The sequence below is a fragment of the Telmatherina bonti genome (assembly GCF_933228915.1).
Source record: "Telmatherina bonti genome assembly, chromosome: 15".
In the NCBI taxonomy this organism is placed as follows: domain Eukaryota; kingdom Metazoa; phylum Chordata; class Actinopteri; order Atheriniformes; family Telmatherinidae; genus Telmatherina; species Telmatherina bonti.
The window spans coordinates 14,032,361-14,057,518 of NC_136613.1; the positions used below are offsets into that span (position 1 = coordinate 14,032,361).

At 40.3% G+C, this 25,158-nt stretch overlaps 1 protein-coding gene across 1 annotated transcript in view; it reads right to left on the bottom strand.

Moving 5' to 3' along the window:
- Positions 1-15,135, bottom strand: part of klf12b (Kruppel like factor 12b) — a 39,283-nt gene extending 24,148 nt beyond the window's left edge. The window contains exon 1 of the mRNA XM_079253739.1: positions 14,871-15,135. The gene's annotated coding sequence lies outside the window, so the exon portion shown is untranslated. The remainder of the gene's footprint in view (positions 1-14,870) is intronic.
- Positions 15,136-25,158: the final 10,023 nt, after the last annotated feature.

A 25,158-nucleotide genomic window follows, 5' to 3' on the forward strand; every position in this document is an offset into this window, starting at 1 on the left:
ATACAATCTTCTTAAGACTACAATGGAATACAAACATATGCTTTGATAGTTACCCAGCAGCAATGGCATCAGGACAACAACAGTTTCTCTCTGACCACCAAGTAAGACGTGTTCAGGGATGGATGAAATTCGGGGATCTTACATAATAGTGGTCAAAAGTTTGGTCACACCAATTTATTCACTTCTAATGTGTGAGTGTGTCAGAAACGTTGACTGCTATAGAACATTTCAAAATACATTACACATATATTTAGCCTCTCTGGGGTTTGTTAATAAAGTGGGCAGCAGTACCTGCCTCCTCAACTGAATGCTGTGACTTTAAGAGGGGATACTCAGATGAAGCCAATGTCAACAATGCATGTTCAGTAACCCTCAGCTCGGGTCGACCTGAGGTAACCCTCCCTCTTATTATTTTAGCAGCACTACATGGAGGAATGCAAGCAAGGCGAATAGACTCTAAACATCTCTATTACTCTCGGCTGCTGGCACCAGCATCAGGGTTTGTGGCCCAATCTTTGCAGTCAGCAAGCGAAGAGGCCATCGTGGTCACTATTATCCTGAGGGAGGAAAAAAGTCTGAGCTGCTCATGAATGATGTCTGTTTTCTTTAAGTAGCTGATACCTGAACATCTAATTGCTGCAAACAGCTCACTTTTTACACAACATCCATTTGGCCTGGTAAATTTATGTTGATTTTTTTTTTCTTACTCTTGCTTGAAACACCTATGAAAAAATAAGAATTCTTTAGTAACTGTTACAGAAAAATGCCAAATATTGTCCCTTCTCCTCTCAAATTCTCCTGCTGAAGGCTAATCCCTGACTGTGTTTGTGTGTGAGAGGAGGTAGAGAAAGAGGGAGGATTTACTCCTTCAATCTGCAACCCCCCCAGATCTCGCCTCTCAGGTCTAAGTCCCTCAGGTACCCTGGCGGTGCTGCTATTGTATTGTTGTCCAGGATGTCCTTCGGCTTCAGGTCTTGGTAGGCCCAGATAGCGTTACCATAGTAACTGTTGGCGGGTGGAGCTGCAGCTTTAGTCCAGCCTCCAGCCAAGCATTGAGGAGAAGAGCGAGTGGAGTGCACTGAGACGAGCAGAAGGTGAGATTTGTTTTACTCCGGATGGCCGTCATTCTTACAAATGCATTTGCTGAAAAACTGTACGTTTTCCAGAAGATGCATTTCACATAAAATATTCATTTTTCCCTCGCGAGTAACCTGTCAAAAAGTTATTTTTTTAAAGTCTCAGAAAGTTTCTCTTTCTTGTGCTTATTTGTGCCAAATGTGAACCTGCCATACCAAATCACAAACTGCACATTTCTTGCCAGCAACAACATTACAGCTTGAAGTCCAGTTAATCCAACAGCTTGTGAGCACCTTTCTAATGAACTGCCCTACAGTGAGCCATTCAAAAGAAAATCAATGGCAACTGCATAGCTCTGCTTGGGACTGCAATGACCAAAGAGCTAACAGCAGCGAGAAACCCTAATTCTGTGTAATGAGCAAGCAGAGGAGCGCTGCTCATTGAGGTGGTCGTATTGGAAAATATTAGTGCCTTTGCTTGCAAGCGAGTATCATGTCTGCCAGCAGAAGATTGCAAACTATAAAGATTAAAAATAAAAAAAGAAAGATTGCGCCAGAAATGAAGATCATTTGTCAGAGCTGATCCACCAGTATGTATCCACTATGCTCTGTTACAAAATTTAGTCTGCTGGTGGCAGGTTCGGGCGATGCTGTCCATCAGCAGTGTGAGGCTCTGTGTGTGGGAGATAGAGGTAGCAGGAAAGGAGAGCCAGAAGGAAACGGGGTAGATTAAGATCACCTTTCCATTTGCTGCACTCTGAAATGAAATGGCCATCCCAGGTGTGTGGGGGAGTTGGTGGAAAAAGGAGGGCAGTGGAGTGTTGAGGCATTGAGCCATCTCATTTCTGAGTCAAAGAATGCCCACCCCCCCCACTCCCAAATAAAAAGACAAATGTGAAGGCAGCAGGTGAAGATTGAAGCCATCTTGAGGAGCAAAATAATACTCCCAACATCAATATTGTATTTTTTTACTCTCTTTGTTTTAACGCTAATGTATTTTAAAACAGGAACTTACAGTCCCACTATACTATATTCACATCTTTGACCTTGGGTCTAGTATCTTCCAGTTAGATTCTGAAGCAACTGAGGCAGCACTAACTAGGCGGGCTGAGCAGCTAAACATGAATGTATAGATGAGACAAACATCTTTAAAACACCCCTGACCTTCTGACAGCAAATAATAATGGCTTTTTCAGCACAGTGTAGTCACTCCACAGAAAATACTGTAGGAATAAAAAAAATAACACTACAAACCCCTATAGCACCTACTGTGACATTACTTTATATTTCATACTTTTCTAATACAGTTTGACACCGTTCACTCGTGCATAACTTTATTAAAATTCAATAGTATTTATGTAAGGACCTGTTGTCGTTTAATATTACATTAATAAGTACAACTGGCAGAAAAAGACAACTTGCAAAGGCGCATACTTGTGCCGTGGGTGGCTAACATCACTGAGCTCATGTGAGCGTGAAGACAGATCCTGTGTAAAAGTGTTTTTGGTTGTTCACTAGCAAAGAACTGAAATGCATTCTTCTTTGTACAAAATTTACACCTAGATAGCTTCATAAAACCAGATTTAGTAGCAAGCTGTGTGTGCCATCTCTGCTTTCTCGCTCATCTCTTTCTCTCATCTGAACATACTTGCACAAACACACACTGCAACAGAAGGGCCCTGCCGATGCTTTGTTCCCATGTCGAGCGCCCAAAGCAACTGCGTGCATCTGTGTCACAGAGGCCGGACCTGCTGCCACAGGCTGGGACGGAAGAGGGATGACAGCAAGGATGGGGTGCAAAGAAGTCTGGGTGATACATGAGGAAGGATTATGGAAGGCGATAGTGGAAAAAGTAGGTGAGGGTGGTGGCCTTTCGAAGACTTGCTGGCAAAAGCACTGGTTAGAGGAGTAGGCTGGGGGTTGTTGGAGGGGAGGTAGTTTAGCGGAGGGGTAGGAGGAGGGGCAGGAGTCAAAGAAGCGAGAGAGGGTAGAGAGGGGATATGGACCAAAGCCAAGGCCCGGTCGAGCGCACAGCACACAGTGCAAGAATGCCAACAGACCCCCCTCTCTCCCACCCAGTCCTCTACCAAATAGAGAAGAGAAAGAACAAGGGAGAGCAATGGGGGAAATCTGCAAAGAAACATGGTTTAAGATATAGAAACGATAAAGAGATGACTGACAAGAGCTATATGTGCAAAAGTACAGCAAGGACTGAGGTGTTGGGTGATGTGAGAAGAGCATTTCCTGTGTTTGCCTGAACTGTCTGCCACTGGCCTCTTTGCTGCAGCTCAGTTCCCTCTTCTGTGCCTCTGGACACCCCAATGTGGCACATTGGCCTGATAACCCGCCTACAACTGCTAGCTCACCAGCACACTATACAACTTCCTCTCTCTTGAGTCACTGAGAGGAGAAACTTTTTTTTGATAAAATGCTAAAGCTAAGCACATTCACGGCACTTGCTTGCCAAAGACAATTTGTTGAGTGACACTTTTATAGATGCTGCGGAATAAAAGATTAATTCACATTGATTCTGTTTCCTAACAGCTTCAACACAACAGAGTCACAGCTGAATCACAGCTGGTTTTAAATCTTAACCTCAACTTAATACATATTGCGCTGTGTCTGCCTATGACCTCATCTAGTTGGCCTAATTCTGCCTAAAAGCTAGCAGAGTAAATACAAGTAACTTCACCAATGCAAATAAAGGGACTGTGTTTGGTCAAAGGTTCACAGACGTCTATCTTCAACCATTCAATGCTGTCTTGAAAAGCAAAAGACTTTGTTATAACACCTAAATAATAAACCAGTGTTGCTACAAACAGAAGTCTATATAGTCCAAGAACAAGAGGAGACAATTATCTAATATTAAAACGTTTAAGAGTAACAGGCTCTACAAAAACGCAGGATTTAAATAGCAAGTTTGCAGTTAGTGCTGAGATACTTTTTCACAAGGTTTAATCAGCAGGTATACCATAAGAGAAGCAGCAGGAAACAAGAAAGACAGTGTTGTTTCTCCTGTAAAAGTAAATTTTAGATGTCCTTCCACTAGATCTCACCTTCACTATGAGTCCTGACTTCATGAACCAAACTCCATAAACATCAAATTACAAATTACAAATTTTCTATGATCCAACCAATATATTCTCTACTTAATGGTCCTGGATGCTCAGTGTTCACATTTCAACCAGTTGTTTTAACCAGTTTGTGAAGATGTGTTAGAAACTTGCCTCCAAGCTTTGAAAGCCGTTGCGTGGCTTACGATGCCAGACATGATAAACTTCCCTCCAGAGCCACAGAAGGTGCATAACATTTGTTTTCATGCACTGCGTGCAGTTTTGCAATTTTATTCCCCATGATGACTTAAATGACCTTCATGTCAGACTGGTGGAGTTTCCCTTTTATGGTCACCCCCCTGAAAAAAGCACACATACCAGCTAAACAGCAATGATTCTCTACATCATGCATGTATCTCGGTGAGCAAGCTGCTGATGTATACTTTCCCTCCTGGATGTTTAAACATGGACAGTCGGTTTTTTTTTTTTTTTGGTTTTTTTTTTGGGGGGGGGGGGGGGGGGGGGGGGGGTGTATGTTTTTTTTTGTTTGTTTGTTTGTTTTATCATTCCTGGCACTCTGTGAATGGTCTCAGAATTTCCATTTTATAAGCTGTATTTTACTTGGCAAGAGCAGCAAGCAAAGTCTTTCGGATGCTTCTGGGACATTTTTGAACAGTGCTCAAGAGAGCAGAGTGCTGCTACCTCTCTGCTCATAAAAGCCTGGACTTCTCGAACTGCCGACCTGCACAATGGCATCAGATAGCAGTTTATATGCACTACCATGTAATCAAAAAAAAAGGAGAAAAAAGTTCCCTTTAGGGTTAAAAACCCCATAAAGATGCACTCAGCTGATGCTTTTACCTTCAAACAAACTGCCCTTCCCTCAGTGAATATATCCGTTCCACAGAAAGCAAAGCAAAACTTTCTACATGACTATTAATAGACTGGATGCATCATCATGTGTTGGATAATTTCATCTCTGCAAAATAAAGCAAAACTTTAAAAACTCCCCCAACAGTTTAAAAGGAAATTTTCAAAAGCTTTAAACAGTAAATATAGTTGGCATGCCATATTTAAGGATATGGATAAAGACAACTAGATGAAACAAACTGTTTTGGTGATGTTTTTGACCATTTACACCCCTTCCTTTGTTATGTCTTAACGCCACTAACTATGTTTAACTTCTAACATTTGTCACACTGTATTTAAATGAACATCTGTTTAAATTAGTGTCATGAGTTCAGAGTCAAAGAATGTAGCGCTGCTTTGGGAACATTTTGGTTTAGAGCCCGATGGGAAAGAAAACTCAATAACTTTTAAATGGCAATTTATCAGACTAGTAGCAAAAAATCAAAAGGTTGGTTAAAAATGCTTGTACCACATATTTAAAAAGGGGAAAATTTTAAAGGGGAAAATTCAAATGCAATCATTGATTTGCTCATTAATCTTCAAATAAAATCACACAATCTTTATTGTTAACAAAATCTTGTCACTGAGGCTCCTGCTTATCAAATATTAGATACTGTGACTAACCTTAGAGAAAATTATTGACAAAATGCTTAAAAAGTAGACTAAGAACTTTAACACGGACCTCATGGGCTGAATGGAGAATGGGGGAAAAAAAAGAAAATTGATTACATCGATCGTCATTTCAGACTGCACGTCAAGCTTCACCAGGATCAAAACCAGCTTCAAGAAAACTTAGAATTGATGTAAAGTTGTGACACTGCTGAGGAGCACAGACACATAAACATCACATCCTAACATTTGTCTGTATCGCGTCACATAGTTTCTTCTGTGATCATTATGCTGCAAAGCACAGACAACCCATCTTGTTATGCATTTAAGGTCAAGACACAGATGTTTTGGGAGCAGTCGGCCTCTTCAGCTTGCCCTTTTTTAAATATTTGCCATGGATGACTTCTCAGGTTTGTAAAATGCAAGAAGCTACCATAAAATTAAACATTTCTTTTTTTTTTTCTTTTTTTTAAAATATAATAGCTGGTGTCATTCAAGGTGAAAGGGTTTAATCCAGCAGCAAATGAGTGAATGGGCTCAGCAACAATGTGACAAGCCAACTTTTTTTTTAATCCGCCCACAATAACTTCATTAAGAAAATTTCTGTATACATCTACTGCAAAAAAGTCCCTTCATATGCTGTTTACACTTTAATCGAAACTAGTAGTAGCAATGAATGAAGAGTCAGAAACCATAAGATATAATATTTGTGTATATTCTCGTTTTCTTCATGCTGTGTGGGGTTATAAATCTATTCATACGGTCATTTTGTGGGCGCTCATTATGTTCTGAGAACAAAAAGCAAGTCTCAATAGTGTTTATCTTGCAAAGACATGGCTAAGTTCCATTAGATGAATGTAAGTCAGCATAATGTCCTCTGAAGTGATAGAAACACGACCGTGTTTGTGAACAACGGTGGGAGAAGGGGAGACAAGAGAGTGTGCATGTTGTTCTTGCCTACATGAGCCGGGGAGCTCAGCACCTGAGAGGAAACCAGCTCCAATTATAGAGTTGATACTCATGTTAATACACAGCACACAATACACACACACACACACACACACACAAGACACATTTGTGCACTAAGTTGCCCACGGAAGTTCCCATATTCTGGTGGATTGCCCTTGGGTCCTTGCTATTTCTGCCAGAGGCAGGGGGATCCTGTGTCAGTAATCCTGTCAGGATGAGGGGGATGAGGTCGCCGGATGCAGCTCAAGTCCACTGCTTTTGCCAGCACACACATATGCATGGACACACTCACATGGAAACATATCTATTTTTTTTTTATTATTATTTATTTATACCATATTTGTCTCCTGAATGGACAAAGCATTAACCAAGACAATTTATGTAAAGACAGAACATCTTGTTGGATGCTGCCATCAGCCAAAAGAAACTGAGGCTACAATGAAAGATGAAAACATCTGTACGACCAGGTTCGTCTCAATGTTTCAGGTACGTCTTGCTAAATGTTTAAAAAAATTACATAACCCTCGCTTCTCTCAAAAATGTTTCATTTGTTTTCAATAGCACAAGAGAAAGGCATTTAGCCATTTCTTTTTTTCTTTCCGGTTACCTTTTGTCATTGTAAAAGATCCCCACCTCCACTGTTACCACCTACATCTCTCTTGTGAAACTGTGGGAAATGAAGAAGCTGTTTATTCTGAGAGGAAACACTCAAAGTGAAAAGAAGAGTCGGTCGCTGTCTGGTTTGTCTGTCTCTGTCTGTGTGTCAACTGCACTTCTCATAAGGCGGACTTCCTGCGCTGCTGCTCTGTTCTACAATCTGCCTAACACACACAAACATGCGCACAAACACAAACCTCGTGACCTCTGCCTGCACCCACAACAAAACATATTTCTGTTAGATTCTGACACTTAAACACACAAAATCTCTCTCAGCATAGCAGCTCTGCAAAGAGGAATATGGATGCCCATTCAACACAAACAGCCACCCACACACACCTACAGTGTGCACACACAAATCAAGCGCAAACACACACGTACACACTCCTCCACAGTGCTCCAAAGAGGTAAACAGAAGAGTCTGACATCCTCTTGCATCATGTGCCTGAAATGCAGCAAAAGAAGCAGCTAAACAAGCTGTGACTGTGACAGCTCTTCAAGTGAGGTGGCATTACTCAAGTGAGCTTTGACTTCCAAGTCAAAGCAATTTGTGACACCATTCTAGACTATTCATGTTCAATTGAAGACAATTTTGATGTAATCAGAAGAAAGAACAACTTAAATGTTCAGCACGAGAGCTGGATGGAGTTCAACACAGAGAGGATCACAATCTGACACCTCAAAACAGCATCCAGAGAGCCCGTTTTCAGTCAGATCCTCTTGCTTCAACATAATCTGGTGACCTCTCAGGAACACCACACACACACACATACATACACACACTAACTCACCTCTGTAAACGCAGTGGGGTCAGTGGCTGTGCATCTAAAATAGCCTCTGACACAAAAACCATACTTGTACCAAAGGAGGGGACGGGGGGGTGGAGGGGTGGAGTCACCTAGCAAACCAGGAAGAACAAGCTGTATAGCGTCTCTGTATTTTCCTCATACACACCAAGTCTTGTGGTCTTACAAAGGTAATACCCATGTTTGGTACTTAGTATCTGGGAAGTATTGCAGTACTCTGCATCCCTGTGTTGATGTTGGCAGACCACAAGGCTGAAGTGTGAATGCGAGAGTGGGAGATGGAGAGAAAAAGGTTAGCTCCAGTGGATCAATAGAAAATGCACTCAGTGACTCTGTTCCAGTCTCTTATTTACTCTCAGTTCACAGGGCCTGGGTTGAGGTGACCGCACTGCAGTGCTTAAGCTTCTCAAACTGGAAGAGTTGCATTTTGGGCACAAGTCCGAACACAATTCACCATTAACACAAAACACATTCACAGGAATACTTCATTAGCAATGGAAAGAGACCCCAGGAACAAAGTGAAGTCAAATGCTGAGTCTGTGACAATACACCATTGTAACTCAAGCAAACTGCGATGTTCACTTCTCTCAAGCTGAGGCTATAACCACTTTTAAATGCTGAAAAGTAATGGTCAGAAAAAACCCTCTCCTCTCCTGCTCAGGGTGCATTGGATTAACATGTTCACAATAACCTGCATCATTCACACCACCAACCACCCACACACTCCCCAACCCCAAGGGGGGGACAGTAAACTCCCAATGTCCTAATGGGGAATTCTTTGAGAAGGCTTCTGCCTTTTAGTCCCCCTAGGCTCTGATAGTGCATGTGTGTGCTCTTGTGTTCTAACATATATCCCTGGATGCAACCCCCTCCCCCCAACATACGCACTGTGTACATACTACTCACAATAGCTTGTCGTCTAAATGCATCACAGCACATGTGCACTCACATGCACTCTCCAAGATCGACCTAGATGTTCTACATTAACTGTACAATGCAGGCATGCGCGGGCACCGACACACTGACTCATCTACAGGATCTCCTGTCAACTCATGTAGAAATAATATCACCTCAAATGCATTCACTTTTTTTTTTTTTTTTTATTCCTCTGTCTTTACCTTTTTTTGATCACCTGTGCCACAAATCACAGCACCTGTAATAATAAGCATACAGGTATTTTAGAGTTTCACAGCCTTGAACAGTCCTCCTGGTGCAGCATCACAAAGTACATATCTTGTCTAATCTTTGTGCTGACACAACCAAATCCACTTGGAAATGGACAATAACTGACCATACAAAACATTCCAACGCATTGACATTTATTACATCAAATGTGCATGGTTATTTTCGCTCACCAAGTTTTTTGCGTTTGGTTTGACCAATTCTAGCTCTCCAAAAACCTCTTGATAAAAGCCAGCAGCTGTGTTTACCTCTATTACTCATCTACTCACGCCTTCACTCTCATTATTTTTCCTCTCTTTCTAAGCTGATGCTTTTCCCTGATGATATCTAGCTGAGGCAGGTAACAGAGAGGAGATATGGCCCATGGCCTGAATTTACATTTGGCTGTATTTATGTCAAAGAGCAAGTGGAGAGGCACAGCTGCCCAAAATGGACTCCACATGCGGTTCACATAACATCCTCTCCTAACAGTTGACCTACAGTACAACTGGAAACAAAGTTCACAGCCATCCGTGCTGCATCCTTACACAGGTCTGCAAAAGCCATCTGCACACAGAAAAAAAAACTGTTCCCAAAAGATTTTGAGAAGGGAAAATGGTTTTTCTGCACAGAAATGCTCCACTTTGTCAATGTCTACTTTAAATATTCTTCCATCTTTATTACTTGGCTTTTCTCCTTTTCTCCTTCCTTCTGTCAACCTTCCATATTTGTCATAAGTAAATTACACACTGGATAGAAAGAGGAGACGTCATCCCAGATAGAAAGCTCTTCTGCTGGCATACTTTTCAATCCTAGCCATGGAAACATGTCAAGCAACTTTAAATCAGAGTCTGGGGACTTGCCCTCTTTGCAAACTGAGTCACTTATTGTAAGTACTGAGTGTGCATTACTATGAAAAAAAAGCACAAGACAAAAAAAAAACTATCAATTTAATGATAAGATATTGTTGAAAAATCTGCCTCCACTTGAGTGTGTTTGCTTTTTGATGAGCTTATTCTGGTCATCAAAATAACAATGCAAGAAAAACATTTCTATATACTTACACCGATGTTTCACAAGCAGTGATCACTGTTGTTATTTTGTCTTTTTTTGTTTTTTTTTCACTATTTACACTATCAATCGTAGAGTCACTGACAGTTGCACAATACTTTCCATGCTCTGTCTCTGTTTCTCTCAATCACTAAACACAAACGCTCTAGCACTCTTTGTGCAGCCTTAACTCAATTTGGTAAACAAACGTGGACTGGAGACCCGGGTCAAAGGTTGAATCCACATGAGAAATCACGCAGGGAAGGAACATTTTGTCATCCTCTGACATGATGAAATTACAGCATAGGGACTTTAGCTCAGAAGCATCGCTACAAATATTTTGTTTTATTTCACCCTTAGCAAGTTCAAAACAACTTCCACGTACCACTCAGAGTGAAATAACTGCATGACTCCTATATCCACCAGTAGATAAAGTTTTGTTTTGTTTTTTTACTGCTAGAGCTGCAAGGCCAGTTTTATAATCAGGACCCATAGGCTACACACAGAATCGCTCCTCTCTGATTTTCCTCTCTCTTATTTGGCCTTGGCTTACAGCGAGGGACCCTCATGAATCCAGCCATGTACTGTAGTGCATTGCAGTCTATCCGCAATCAATGCTGATACACTCCATAACACCCACTTGGATCAATGAACAGTCACTCAATATGCCAGCAGTTAACCCAGGTGATTAGGGGGTAATGCAGGGAATTCCAGCTCCCTGAATAAGAATCATTGCCTTCATGTTGTAAGAATGAACAAACCAGAGAACAGCATTTTTTTTTTCCTGAAAGATTCAATCTGTCAACACGAGCCCAATTTGTGCATTGTGATTGTTGGTCGACAGAGGATGCCTTTAGTAGCGTAGAATCTTGCAGACCAATTAAACATCCTGGGCAGAGCCCTGATGATGGACAGATAGAGTCTATCTGTTGGTGATTGGCTTTTTAATTGAGTCCCCCCCACCTGTACTGATCTCTATCACGAGCCCTTGGACCATGTCTCATGGTGGGGGTTGAGCCACTTAAAGAATCAGAGCGGCAGCAGCGGTTTAATGCAGCTGTGAGGGAAAACAAGATGTGTGAAGCATCATATTGTGTAGTTAAAAAATACAAGTAAATGAATATTTTTGTCGATGTTTACTTACTGGCTACACAGTATATATTGCTTTTATCTTTGATGTGATGTCTTTTAAAAGCAAATAAATTGATCATTTAGATGGAAAATGCTGACAATTTTATTTAATCCCAACTTTTATGTTTATTTGAATCAATTGTTGGAGGTGTTGTCATGAAAACATATCCATAAGATACAACTTTACTCACAGTGCCGGCACAAGGTTGGTCACACCACCGTAGGCTGGACGTGGACCTCTTCCAGACGATGCCATGTACCCCGGCTACATGCAAAATACTTATGATTGGTCCCTTTGTTATTGTGTGTTTAAGGACCTTCTAACTGAATTAGTGCCGTAACGGTGGAACAGAAACTGCGACACAAAGCCATAATCCTTCATCCAGCTTTACACCAGAGCAGGTTATAAAAGGTAAATTTATTAAGCTCCATAAATGTACATGTTATTTATAATTACAGGAACCTCATTATTAATTTGTGTAAACATTTAACATTGGTTCCTAAAAACAGCAATAAATGATATGATCTGAGAATAATTTTCATTATGCCTGCATTAATTAGCATGTTGTAAAAGGGTAAAGTTATATTACCCACTAATTACCATTTATTACAGTAAATATAATATGTAAAATAAAACCACAAATGTATTTAATGTAAAGGAGATCAAATGATGGACTGCACCATTTCAGAATATCCACCCGAACACGGCTGCACCAGCAGTTTGTACTTTCATACAGTGAGTAACTCAGAGGTAAGGGTCACCCAAGTTACATTTTATTTATTTCAACTTTGTGAATTCCCACTTCCTTATTCAGTGTAACTCCAGTGGGAAAATTAGTGATCATGTGTTAAGAGGTCAATTAATAACCAGATAAAGCCCCGTCAAACACCACTGGAGCATGCATCATCTCAGATGACTGAATCCACATGTACAAATCTAATTCTCACATGGTTTTAAAGATCTTTTTTCAAAATTTCTTTGAATGTCTGACAATGATATGATCAGCAGATCCTGGATCAGTTAGCTGGGCACAGATCTTACAAGCAACATAAGCTGGTTAATGGAAGTTTTTTGCTGAGTTCACTAAAAACATTTGATATTACTGGCTTGTTTACCTAATCAACCAAATAGAGGCATCATCCTTGAAATGTAATATATCTTAATACATAGACATATATGTAAAATGTTCCAGCCTTTTAAAATGTGATTGTTCCAAGCTGAGGTTGCTGAGCAAGGCTCAACCCCCCTGCGATCCTACAACGGAATAAGCGGGTATAGATGATGGATGGATGTTTCAAGCCGTTCCCACTTGAGTCAATTAAAAACTAATGCTACTATAGATACCGTTACCTAATAAATAAGCAGTCTGTGATAAAAACTACTTCTAGAAGGATTGTTTCTGTAGCTCACACAGTTTCACTGCTTTTAAAATCTTAATGAGGAAGCTGTGCAACAGCTGAACTGTCAGATTTGCCTTCAGTGCTGATGATTGTTCAGCTTAGTCAGTTTAAAATTAAAGAACTGCTTAAATATAATTAATGGCATCTATTGAAGCTTCACAGACTAGTGTTGACTATGACACTTTGACTGCAGACATAGTTCAGTGTCATGGTTCTAAACCTTAAAGAACATTTGAAAAATCTGTCATAAAATGGTTACTGGTACTAAAAATAGTCAAAAAGAGTGAAGTTGATATTTTGAAACCTTCATTTGATTCAACCACCAGAAGCTAAAAATATTTCAGTACTGCATTATTTCCAACAAACTCAAATTATAGTACATGTTCACTATTCATGTACGATGTAAAGACTCTACACATGTGATGAAATGCGCCTGCCTATTCACTCATCCGAAGAAGGCCTCTTTGTGAATGGATTTAAGTGAGACTTTAAATGGGCACTAATCCGCCTCACCGAACATCCAAGAACTGCAGGGGGTCTCATCCTCACATGCACACACACACATAACCCCACCCCCTGCTGCAGTGATGGATGGTATCCCTTCTAAACCCCATGGGGAAATTTAACTCTGACTCTCAGATAGAGTTGCCAACACTTGGGGGCACACAATATTGACAGTCCCAATTTATATACATATATACAGATAGATAGATAGATAGATAGATAGATAGATAGATAGATAGATAGATAGATAGATAGATAGATAGATAGATAGATAGATAGATAGATAGATAGATAGATGGACAGACTTTCTATTGATATAACCACAGTTAAACACACACACACCCTACTGCTGATACACAGATAAAGACAAGGCCGGGCCTCTCCACATCGCTAGGGTAAAGTCACAGAGGTCAGTGCTTAGTTTCCACATCAAACCAGGAGCAGAGGCCAGAGTCTCATCTCCACCCCCCCTCCCACTTTCCTCTCTCCTCTCTCACTCTGCCCACTGACCCCCTCTGCACACACACAACTCACACCCTACTCCTCCTCCCTCACTGGATGTACAAATGCCTTTGCTGTCAGCTCTGCCCTGGTCCCCTGTAATTGAAAATAACAGCCAAGGGCCAGCCCCCGGTCACTCTCCCCTGCCTGGTGGCTCTCTGCCTCAGTGACAGCCACCCATCAATACCAATGACTATTACCCTGGAAGTGAGAGCGCTGCCGATGACATCCAAGACACCACCCCTGCAACACTCCCACACACACACACACACACACACACACACGCACACACACACACACACTAGTGTCCTTCCTCCGCTACCCGCTGCCTCCTAATGTTTAACCCGTTGCTAACAGCCTTGTCTCTCTGTATCTAAGCTGCTATATCAGGCTATAATAGACAAACAAGCTGGTTTCTCTCACACATCACATTTGTGCACACACACACACACACACACACACTCACACATAAACAACTCTCTTTAGAAAACACCAAAACTCTGACAAGCAACAAACTTGTCGTCCTCCCCCCACCCCGCCAGAAGAAGTGTTGAGAGAGTTTTTGCAGTGATGTCTCGCTCCCATACCTCTACCCCACCAAGACATTTAGTGTTACTGTACAGTAGCATTCTCTGTTGAGCTGAATCATTTTGTAGTTGCTTTGGACTTGTGAGATTTCAGACACAACCAGTGCCGGTGTTGGAAAAGTCCAGATGAGGCTCAAGCTCACTCTGAGCAGAATCACTTTTTTATCTTTTTTTTTTTTTTTCTTGCCACTGCTCATGACAGCTTATGTATTCACACTAAGAAAAGGTGTTATGTGTCCAGTCAGCACCACGCAGGGTCTCTTGTTTCCCCCCCACCCCCCCCTCTCTGCTGACGGACACCAAACACAATACCATAGATGATCTGAGTTGTCATCTGCTTTGACAGAGCAATGACAGCTGAACGAAGCGCACGGAACACAAAGCCAAACAAACGTGACAAATGAAACACACACAGCGGCAGCAAGCACGGGAACAGGACAAGAAAAACGCACAGACCTTGTCAGAAGCTGCAGAGCCGTGGAGACTAGAAGACTGTGTTCTTTTCTACAGTCCTCTCTGTCTCGTCTCCTCCTCTCCCTCTCCTCTCCTCTTCTCTCAGTCTGCGTGAATGTACGAGTGTTTGTGTGTGTGTGTGTGTGTGTGTGTGTGTGTGTGTGTGTGTGTGATAATGTGTGTGTGTGTGTGTGTGATAATGTGTGTGCGCGCGAGTGTATCTGAGCGCGAAGCTCCCTCCCCTTCTGCCTCTCAGCTGCTCAGCTCAGGCAGTTCTCAGGAAATGAATGGGAGCGCACAGAGAACTGTTGTACTTGCAAATGACTTACCCCGAGTCACATGATCCGCTAAATGTAGGGTGGGCCGGTGGGTGGAGGCTTCATAAGCAAAAGGGAAAGACAATATACTCTAAGCTTTAACAGCATGCATCGAATTACATGGGGCCCCTCCGGGGAGGTTTCCGACACGTCCGCTCTCAACCAGCCCAAACTCCCTGCGTGCCCCTCCCGGAGCTCGGCGGAGCGCCCCGGGCTCCGAGGTGAGCTCCGCAGCAGCCAGCAGCACCTCCCGTTTAAAGGGAGCAGAGAGGAAGAGAATTAGCTCAACTTGCTTCATTTACAACATATTAAACTGGCCTCGTGACGAATTCCAGAAAACTGACTGCAATTCTTCTTTGTTTTTGTTTTTGTTTTCGTCTTGTTTCGCACGTGCAGCCGACATGTAAGAGAGTTGTTAGCTACTGGGAATATTAAAGAAAGAAAAATACTTTATAACAAATTAATATATCACCATCAATAATCAAACAAACACAAATCTGATTATTTGGACATTTTAGAATGTGTGTGGTTTTTTTTTTTTAAATATAAGTTTATTTAATTTTCTACCGTTTTCCAATTTACAGACATTTAGCTTTAATACTCCGCTTATTAAAACACTGTTCATTTTTAAAGACATTCTTTTGCCCAAACCTTTATTTCTGTTATTTATTTCATGCTTACAGCTATTTCCCATTTTCAATACACAAACACACAAATTATAATCACATGATTAGAAAAATGTCTCAGTTTACACTTTTGGGCTAGTGGGAATACCACAGCTTTTTGGTTTCTGTTTTCCTAGAGTAGTTTTTTTTCTCTGACTAAAAAGAAAAAAAAAATCCTTTATCACTTTCAAGGTAATATTATCTTGTGGTGGGCTAAAGTTATTTAAAATAATTATTTATCAATCATTGTTTTAAAGAGTGATGGTTGTCAGTAGTACTTCAATTCTGTGTTTTTCTGTTCTTTAGCATGCATGAAGAAGCCTCTGACTGAACATACTCTATTGTTTTCTTGCTCTGTCATGTCACTGGGTCTTTTCTGCTCCCCCTCCCAGTGGGATATGCCAGAAACATCCAATCAGAGAGGTGTCTGGGCTAACCAGATGTTTTACTCAACTTTTTTTATATTTTTTTCCTTTCAATTCTCAGTGTTTGTTGAAACGTTAGTTATGTTTACATATTTGATCATCAATAAGCTTAACCTAACGCTAACCCATAGACTGTGTCCTGTCCCTAAATTGTGCATCCCATGCCTTCTTTTAAGCATATATTAATGACCTAAATTGTGATTGATATTATAACTCTGAAAAAAGCTAATTTGGGAATATACTAATGTAAATTAATGATGGAAAAAGAAGCTTATTTTTTATACTAGGTCTTCAAGTGCTCTCTGAGACTAAGCTTTTGAAGATATCTGTCAATGAAATGAGAAAAATAACACGTTTGGCTTTCATTTATCTGGAGATTAATATATGTCGGTAAGAGCACAACACAACTCTTTCATTGAAAAACTCACTTTTAATTTTTGACCTCTGTGCTTATTTAAAGTGTCATTATTTAAGGACAAAGGGGGCTACAGATATGGGAATAACTTTTATACAGAGCTCTTGACCTGAGCTGTCATGTAATGACTCATGTGTTACACCCCCTTACTGTGGGTGAGATGAAATATGGATAAAATACATTTTTATCCGTTGAACAATTAGACATCTGGAAACATCTGGTTAGAATGCCTCCTGGACACCTCCTTGACAAGGTTTTCAGGGCACATCCCACCAGAAGTAGAGTGTGGGGAGGACCCCCGGACACGCGGGTGGGGCAACTTTTTTCAGCTGGTGTGAAAATGCCTGGGATAAACCCAGACAAGCCGGAGGAAGGGGTCAGGGAAATCTGGACTTCTTTATTTTGGCTGCCACCCCCATGAACCAATACTGGAAAAGTGGAAGAATATTGAATGGGTGGATAGATTGTAGTGGCACACACACATACAAAATAATGTAACAAAAAAGCAAAACTTTACTAGATTACCAAGAAATTGTATCTGTTTTCCTAAAACCCTCATCAAGTGAAGACATACTGTTTGCTGTCGCTGTCAAAGTTTTTCTGACTAAAACCATTGACAGGCTGAATAAATGCAAAGGGACACAGATGTCTCACATTGCTGAAAATATGTAGAAAAATACATGAAATGTTGGCATAACTTTCTGTACAATGTACTACGAACAGGCAATGAGAACATTTTGCAACATTAGCAGTGAATTGATAGTAGGAGAGTAAAATGATCCTGTTAATCATGTGAATAAAGTTCAATGACCAGGTTTTATTTAAAATTATCTCATGATGATAAAGAAAACCATCAACTATTCACAAAAAATCTCTAATGTTATTAGAGAGCAAAACTTTCAAATAGTTAAATCAGGTAAAAAAAATATATATATAAAGATGTTTAAAACGTTTTTTTTTTTTTGTTTTTTTTTTGCGTTTTCTGCCTGTTTTTGTTCCTTCAGAACCAGAAAAGTCCTGCAGACAACAGGTCAGAACAGCACCACTGATTCATCTTTGCTCTGAAAGGCTCAGGGTTTCATATATGTATGACTATCCATGCATTACTTTTCTTAAGAAATCATTCAACCCATTTGTGAGAGCAGCCTGAACACATTAGCATCCATCTCTTTGGAACTGTGCTTTCTGCTCCTGCAGTAAAATGTCACATTTCTACCTGCTGTCTAACTGCTCCGGTTTTTGAAAACATAATGACAGTTTTGAAATAGTCCTCTGTGTAATGCTGGGGCCACTGTGGTCATGGCAGTTTTCCTCCTGGTGTTGCCAGGCTTAATGAAAGGCAACCGTGTGGTATGAGGGGCTGATGCTTTTGCAGCTCAGGCCACTCCCCTGGGAGCTCTAATTAACGTAAAGGAAGGAAACTCATCTGCATGGCTGATGGTGCTTGTACCACTTTACATGGTGCCAGTGTTATGGTGGAGTGGATTGAAAGAGCCAGAGATGATGGAAAGAGCAGGAGAGGACAGTAAGCCTGATCCAACTGCCACCCACTTAATATTCATTCTGTTTCACTTCAGATACTGTAAGTCTTCTGTTTGCAATCAATGGAGGATAATATGGCTGGGTGGAGATGAGAGGATGGAAGGATACGGATGGACAGAAAAAAAAGGCAAGATTATTAAGGTTGAATAGAGTGGCTGAAGGGATGGCAAGGTGATTGTCTGAGGGGGAAATTTGCAGCTGCCTGACTGGGAGAAGCTAAAGGTGCACAGAGGGGTTGGTTGAATGAACGGGTGGAGGAATAAAAGGAAGTGATAATGTCTGTGATGTAAATTGCAACAGTATATAAGTGCTAAAGACCTGCTGAGCCGTGTGGGATGTGGGTGTTGCGTTAAAGGCGTTGCTGATGAAGGGATTTATCAGGGGCAGTGATTTTAGATATTATTCTAGTATCGCTTTGAACCCATTTTTTAAATTTACACAAGAACTGATGTCATTTTAAGTGAGATGTAATTTTCACTCATCTTCATTTAATATGGATGAAACTGTGCTGTTTTATTATTTTTTCCTAATAAAGCCGAGCAAGGTAATTTTGCTTCATTTCAAGGCATCAACCATGATATATGAGGGAAAAAAATCACTTAATATGTTACACAGAATAAATCCAAACCCTTCCACAAATAAGGTCAGAAAAAATGGAAAAAATCTTTCAACACCCTGCATGTGTGCAGGGAATCTTGTAAAAACCAAACAATAGGATGCTTTTGCTGAAAACAAGTATGTTGTGGCATTTTAAATCAAAACAATGCATCTAAATTTTTTTCATAAAGCATTAACAGAGTCTGCAGTGTGTTGTCTAACTGGATCAAAATACTAGCACTACAAATTAATGTTTGTTTGTTTTTTATGTCAACACTTACAGTATATGAAAGAATGGTCATTTACAGATTAATGTGATACAATCTCTGGGAAAAAATATGATTTCCTTGATGAGAGGGGCTGGTTGGATTGTAGTAGCTTTGAAGGCTGTGTGTGAGCGATGGAACATGCATTTAACATTATTCCTAAGCTCCGGTGATGATCCTTATAATGACATCCTTAGGAGATCTTTCAAATGAAATCCTTTCTGTGTAACCGATGCCGCAGGAGCCCTGGTGTGTGCTGAAGGAGAGCAGACAGAATGGAGCACAAACAGGCGCTCCGAAGCAGGTGCAACAGAGAGGAATACGTACTGAAAGAGAGGGGAAGGAACACGATGATGGGAGATGTCGCAGGGATGTGATGGAGTGGGTGCATAGCAAAAGGAAGTTTCTGAATGGGGGTGAAGGTGCTTCAGCCAGACCTCCATCCTTCAGCCCCAGCAGGGAATATTTAACACCTGAGACACAAGCACATCTCCCAAGGCTACAGACAGGTTGCTAATGCGCCACCCTGGGGTGGGAGCAGTTCAAAGAAGGCGTGGGTGTCTGGGGGATCATTTGTGGAGCAGCATAATAAGCTGTAAGACATCAAGAAGAGCATTATCATAACACTCCTCTACCTTGCATCATCTGACCCAATCTCATCAAATTATTGTAACACCATTCATCATTTAGTCACACACTACAAAATTTCTTGGCTGTGGGGGCGGGCTTCGCACCATGCAACGGAGGGCTGATAAACATTTGCACGTGTGTTTGGAAAAGCGGAGAGCGATGTTCCCTCCTGTTGTCTCACACTGAACTTTACACTCTGGACTCCTGGAAAAGTCACGCCAGATGAGGAAGTGGGAATCAGGGAAGCTAAACACAACCTGTTACAGCTCAGTCAGGAGGGAGAGAGACAGGAAAGAAAGAGGGAGGAGGGGAGAGAGAAATCTCAGCAGAGGATATTCTGTTATTGTCTGCTAAGTTGGTGACTATGGCCACAAAAGCTGTATATTTCTAGCATTTCTTTTTATTTTCTTTCTTTTTTTTCCCCCTAGAATTATAGCACACACTAAAATAATTCATTTTGCACATATTTCTTGGGGAAGCGATAAAAAAAAAGTAATAAAACCGACAGAACATGAATAGAAAATGGAATACAAGACGTGGCCATGAGAAAACTCAAAGCAGAAGAATTAAACCTTGAAAATGGGATAGATAGGAATATATATTCATTTTGTCAGACAGCCCTGACTTGCAGGCAATAACGTGCTCATCCCTGGAGCTTCTCTTTATCCCCTGCACAGTCTCACCATGTTCCCTTTGTGAAATCACAACACAAGAAGGAAACAAACAGACAACTAGACACGCTCCTTCTCGGCATAAGTCAACGTTTTCTAAACCCAACGCTGAAAGTCTGGGAGGTACAATGCAGTCTTCTCTGCACTTTTCTCTGTTTATCAGCATGACATGCTTTAAAGATTTTTTTTAAAGTTATTGGAATTGCAAATTGCAGGTTATGGAGTTTTGAAGGCAATAATAAACACTGCACATGTCATAAATGTTTTTCAGACAAAACCTCGAATGACGGTTTTGTTTGTTGTTTGTTCATGTACTGAAACATGTTGACTGAATGCTATATTTCACATCTTTAGCAATTCACCTGTACTTTGAAGTACAGGAGTGGGGGGGGGTTTAACATCACTATTTTTAAAAGTAAATGTGGATGTTAAATAGAGGCATATTTTAAGTCTATATGAAAAGTACAACAGGAATCAAAATAACTATGTGGTTCGTTTTATTGTATCTTAAAACATAATCTATGGGGTCATCTTATAAATGACAATACCTTAAAGTGGCAGGAAGGAAATATAATAACTCAGTGGGTTTTTCACTCTGGAAGAACGTAATTACCAAGAGTTTCCTTAAACACATTTCAAAATCCTTTTAAGAAAGAAGGAAGAGTATAGTTGGTGCAGTTACGTCCAGCTCTTTCAAACATTAGATGCTGGTTCAGATAATGGATTTTTCACCTCCACAGTTTTACCCAGTCAATAACATGACAGAATTTTGTTAATTGTCATTAAGTTTTTAGATTTTGACTGTAACAGAATTAGTTTAAGTCTTGTTCAGAAGATCACACACAACAGCTTGAAGTTAGAAAGAAATGGTCCAGATCTGATGGCAAATTTGGCCGTTTACTGGAAATATGTTTTTTCAACTGGTAATAGTTTGTTTTTTGTTTTTTTTAACTGGCAATATGTTTTAAACACATGTTTTGAGAAGCTCTAATAGGGTGTTTGGACTGTCGAGGTAGCTCTCCACATGAAGCTCAAGCCAATGTGAGTGACGCAATAATGTCAGGTGTAAGTAACAAATAGGAAAAAAAATTTAAAAAGCAATGTGTGTTTTGCATAGCAAAATATCATTTGCATCAGAGCTAAATAAATTGACGAACACAAAAGAATAGAAGAAGGATAGGTAAACTGAATATAAGCTAATAATGGGTAGACAAAAGAAAATCTGTTTTCTTTGTAGGTCTAAGTACCTGAGTTACAAACAGAATTTAAATAACTGAGATTAAAAAAGTAACCAGTTCTGGTCAGCTCAGTTCATATTAAATGACAGAAGTCCAAATGAAACAATGGTATGAAAACAAACATGCATCAGATGACACATCATGGCTACAGTGGAACAACTCCAGCTGTATGTGGAACTGATTACTGTGTAACCTGTACAGTATACAGACTCAAATATGTGCTTTGTATTCCACCTTCACCCTATTGAATAACATTTAGACGTTTCACATTCTGTTAAACTCACAGCCACAAGAAGTTGCATATTTCAGTGTGTTAACTTGAATTGTTTTTTAACAAATGAACCATTGGGTTGTTTTAGGATGGAGGGCAGGCTAGATTAGCATGTCCTTGTGCTTTTTTGTATGTTGAAAGCTGAAAAAGGAGAAACAGTAAAAGGCATTCAAGAATGGCCAGAGGCAAGTCTTGGCTGCTCTGCAATTTAAAAGGTTAAAGATGACCATTTCACATTTGTTCCAGTAATAGAAAAATAATCACCACTGATCTGAAGTAATAATCAAGTATTTAAAAAAAAGAAAAGAAAGGAAAAAAAAATCATGCATGTTATCTTTTTATACTAAATAGCTGGTTAAATTGAATTTGTTTCTAATCTTCCTGCTTTGGGAGAACTGATACAGCCTGGATTACATCAGGTGGTGAACACCTTCTTTTTATTGCCTCAGATAATGTTATGCATTTTAGTTGTTTCATGTCACTACGTTGATCATTAATTTGGTCGCCACACACAGAATCATTGAATTCTTATGCGCTTTTTCAAGTATGCCTCATTTTCATTTGATCCTGATTATCCATGACCTTGCCAACTAATTACCTGACATTCTACAAAGCAAGTATAACAACTTATATATACAGTAATTGGTGAAGAATGTAAAGCTGTATTTTTTTTAAACCCTAACAAATGCATATATATTTCACATGACTTCAATGAAGAGATCAAGTACCTCCCTGGTGTTCTAATATATTTGTTATGATCTCAGTGTTATGGCTGATAATGAGGGGTGTTTTCTCATATGATGTAATCCTCTGTGCCGCTCAGATTATTTAATGTAATTTTGTTGCTTTGTTTCAACAGCGGAATTTGTATTAGTTGCTGAATTTCCACTACGAATGGTACCAATCAATTTCTAATACATTAAAGTGAATATAGCATGAGCGCCCAAGACCAGTCCCAAAGAGACAGCAACCTTTTGAAGCATCCCTTCTCAAGCACAGAGGAATGACTGAACTCCCTCATATGCATGTCATTCACCTCTTTAGGGGCCTGGTAATGACCTCTTTATTTGAATTAGGTGTCTTTAAGAGGGATGCATCTAAGGGATTGTAGCTTTAGTTATCTAGTTTATAGCTCAGGGTGATGTGCATTACCTTGATGTTTTAACATCAAGTTTTTCTAAGCTTCATGATCCAGTGGTTAAAGGCTGTCAATCAATGCCATGAAAAAGAATGCAATGAGGTGTTTAATTCATGCATATATATATATATATATATATATATATATATATATATGTATATATATATAAATATATGTTTATTTTTTCATGTACATCTGCTATTGAGTAATGAGCATTACTGCATGGCCAGCACTGATTGGTTCACTGAAATGACATGAAAAAAAAAAGCATACAGGAATACCCTATTTAATCTTGTGCTTGCAAATTCCGGAGTGTAATACTTCATATACATTTATAATATGCACAGAAGATGCTTTAAGAGGTGTAGGAGGCACGACCACATGCCTGTGCTGCCTTCCAATATATGTTGGTACTGAAGTATTAACATCAGCACAAAAGCATATGATAGATACGAAAGAACATCATCTGCTCATCATTTGTTGCTTTCTGTGAGTTCATGTTGACCCATTTGTCAGAAAGTAAAGCAAACGTAGAAACTGCCATGCAGCGCATGTGAATGGAGTGGAAGCTCAAGCCAGTGTTAGCCAATACCAAATGCTGTGGATGTTATTCAATGCTCATTGGTGAAAATAGCTCTTAAACAGTGACAAAACAGGTGCCGAACACATACATCTAGACAAAGTACAACAGACAAATGACAATAATAGAACAAAGGAAAGGTAAACTATGTCAAACCACACAACTCAGAGAAACTGCATATTAAAAACCACAACATTCTATACTTATTTTGCTTCAAAAACCTATTTCAGTCAAGAATCAAGATCACGCTGAATCACAAAAATGCTTCTTAACGCTATGAAAAAGTTTATGCGAAAGGAGCAGTTTTGGGACAAGATGGCCAATCTAACATATGGATTTGAAGTTTGGAGTTGTAGTTTTTGGCACAAAGAACCAACAATAAAAAGTGTGCAGGCTGGAAGCGTCACAATTTCTGCAGCCAAAGACTGGAAGAAAATAATAACTCACTAAAGGAATTATTTAAACTCATCAGTACAAATGACACACCATCAAAATCTACACTACATAAACAAATGTGTATTCCGTTAACATCAGGTGTGTTTCTACAGAATGAACAGTGTCTTTAATTTATTATTTCAGCTGACGCTCTGGCTTTGCACATATTTTGTAACAGATAAGCACACACAAGCGAGTCAAAAGAGCTTGCAAATTCCCGTGTAGAATAAGACATCCATCTACACATCTATGTTTTACTTGAGATATTTCTCTTACTGTATATGTTTGTTGGGGAAAGCCAAGGTGCTTATATTGGCGCTAACTCAACAGAGATGTGAGAAAGAATATTTCAACTTTTTTTCATTTGCAATGTTGAACATATCCTGCCCTGGATCCTTTTAGCTTGGCAGCATAAGTTGCCATGGTGATGTACCCTGGTAAAGCGCGACCATCATGGTACTGAAAACCCAAAATGTTCTGTGACACGTAGCGTATGCGTGTAATATTTCTCTTTTTTCTTTCATTGTTATGTGTGCTATGACTGCAGATAAATTAAATGAGGGCGTAAAATAAAACTAATTGACGATAAGATGGGAAAAATAATTAGAAGTCCAGAGGAACACAGAAAAATGGAGTATTAGGACATCTGCTTGCTCAGGGGCCTTTCCTGGTCTGCTGGTTATGCATGCGTGCATGTGTGTGAGCACTGTTTGCATGCCTGTGTTTGTCCAGGCGTTCGTACACCTGCACAGACTGAGTGGGTTGGCTCAGTGGGCTGGCGTGGAGCTCCGTGGATCCCCCTCTAGGCCAGTTCTCTGTCAGGCCCTGCCAAGGTCAGCTGCCTGCTAGTGGGTGGGTGGGGGTGGGGGTGGGGGAGGGCAGGGAGGGGGAAAGCTACAGCAGCATGGCCACCGGGGCCTCGGCACACTGTGTCTAATAGCAAGCACAAAGCTCTCTCTCTCACACACACACACTCTCCCATAAAACCCACTCTAACACCACTACACTAGAGTAGGAAGTGTTCTTTGATTTCAGCACACAGCGGCTCACTCTGCAGATATCCGTCAAAAGCAAAGGTGCAAAGAAAGGGAAATAGTTTGG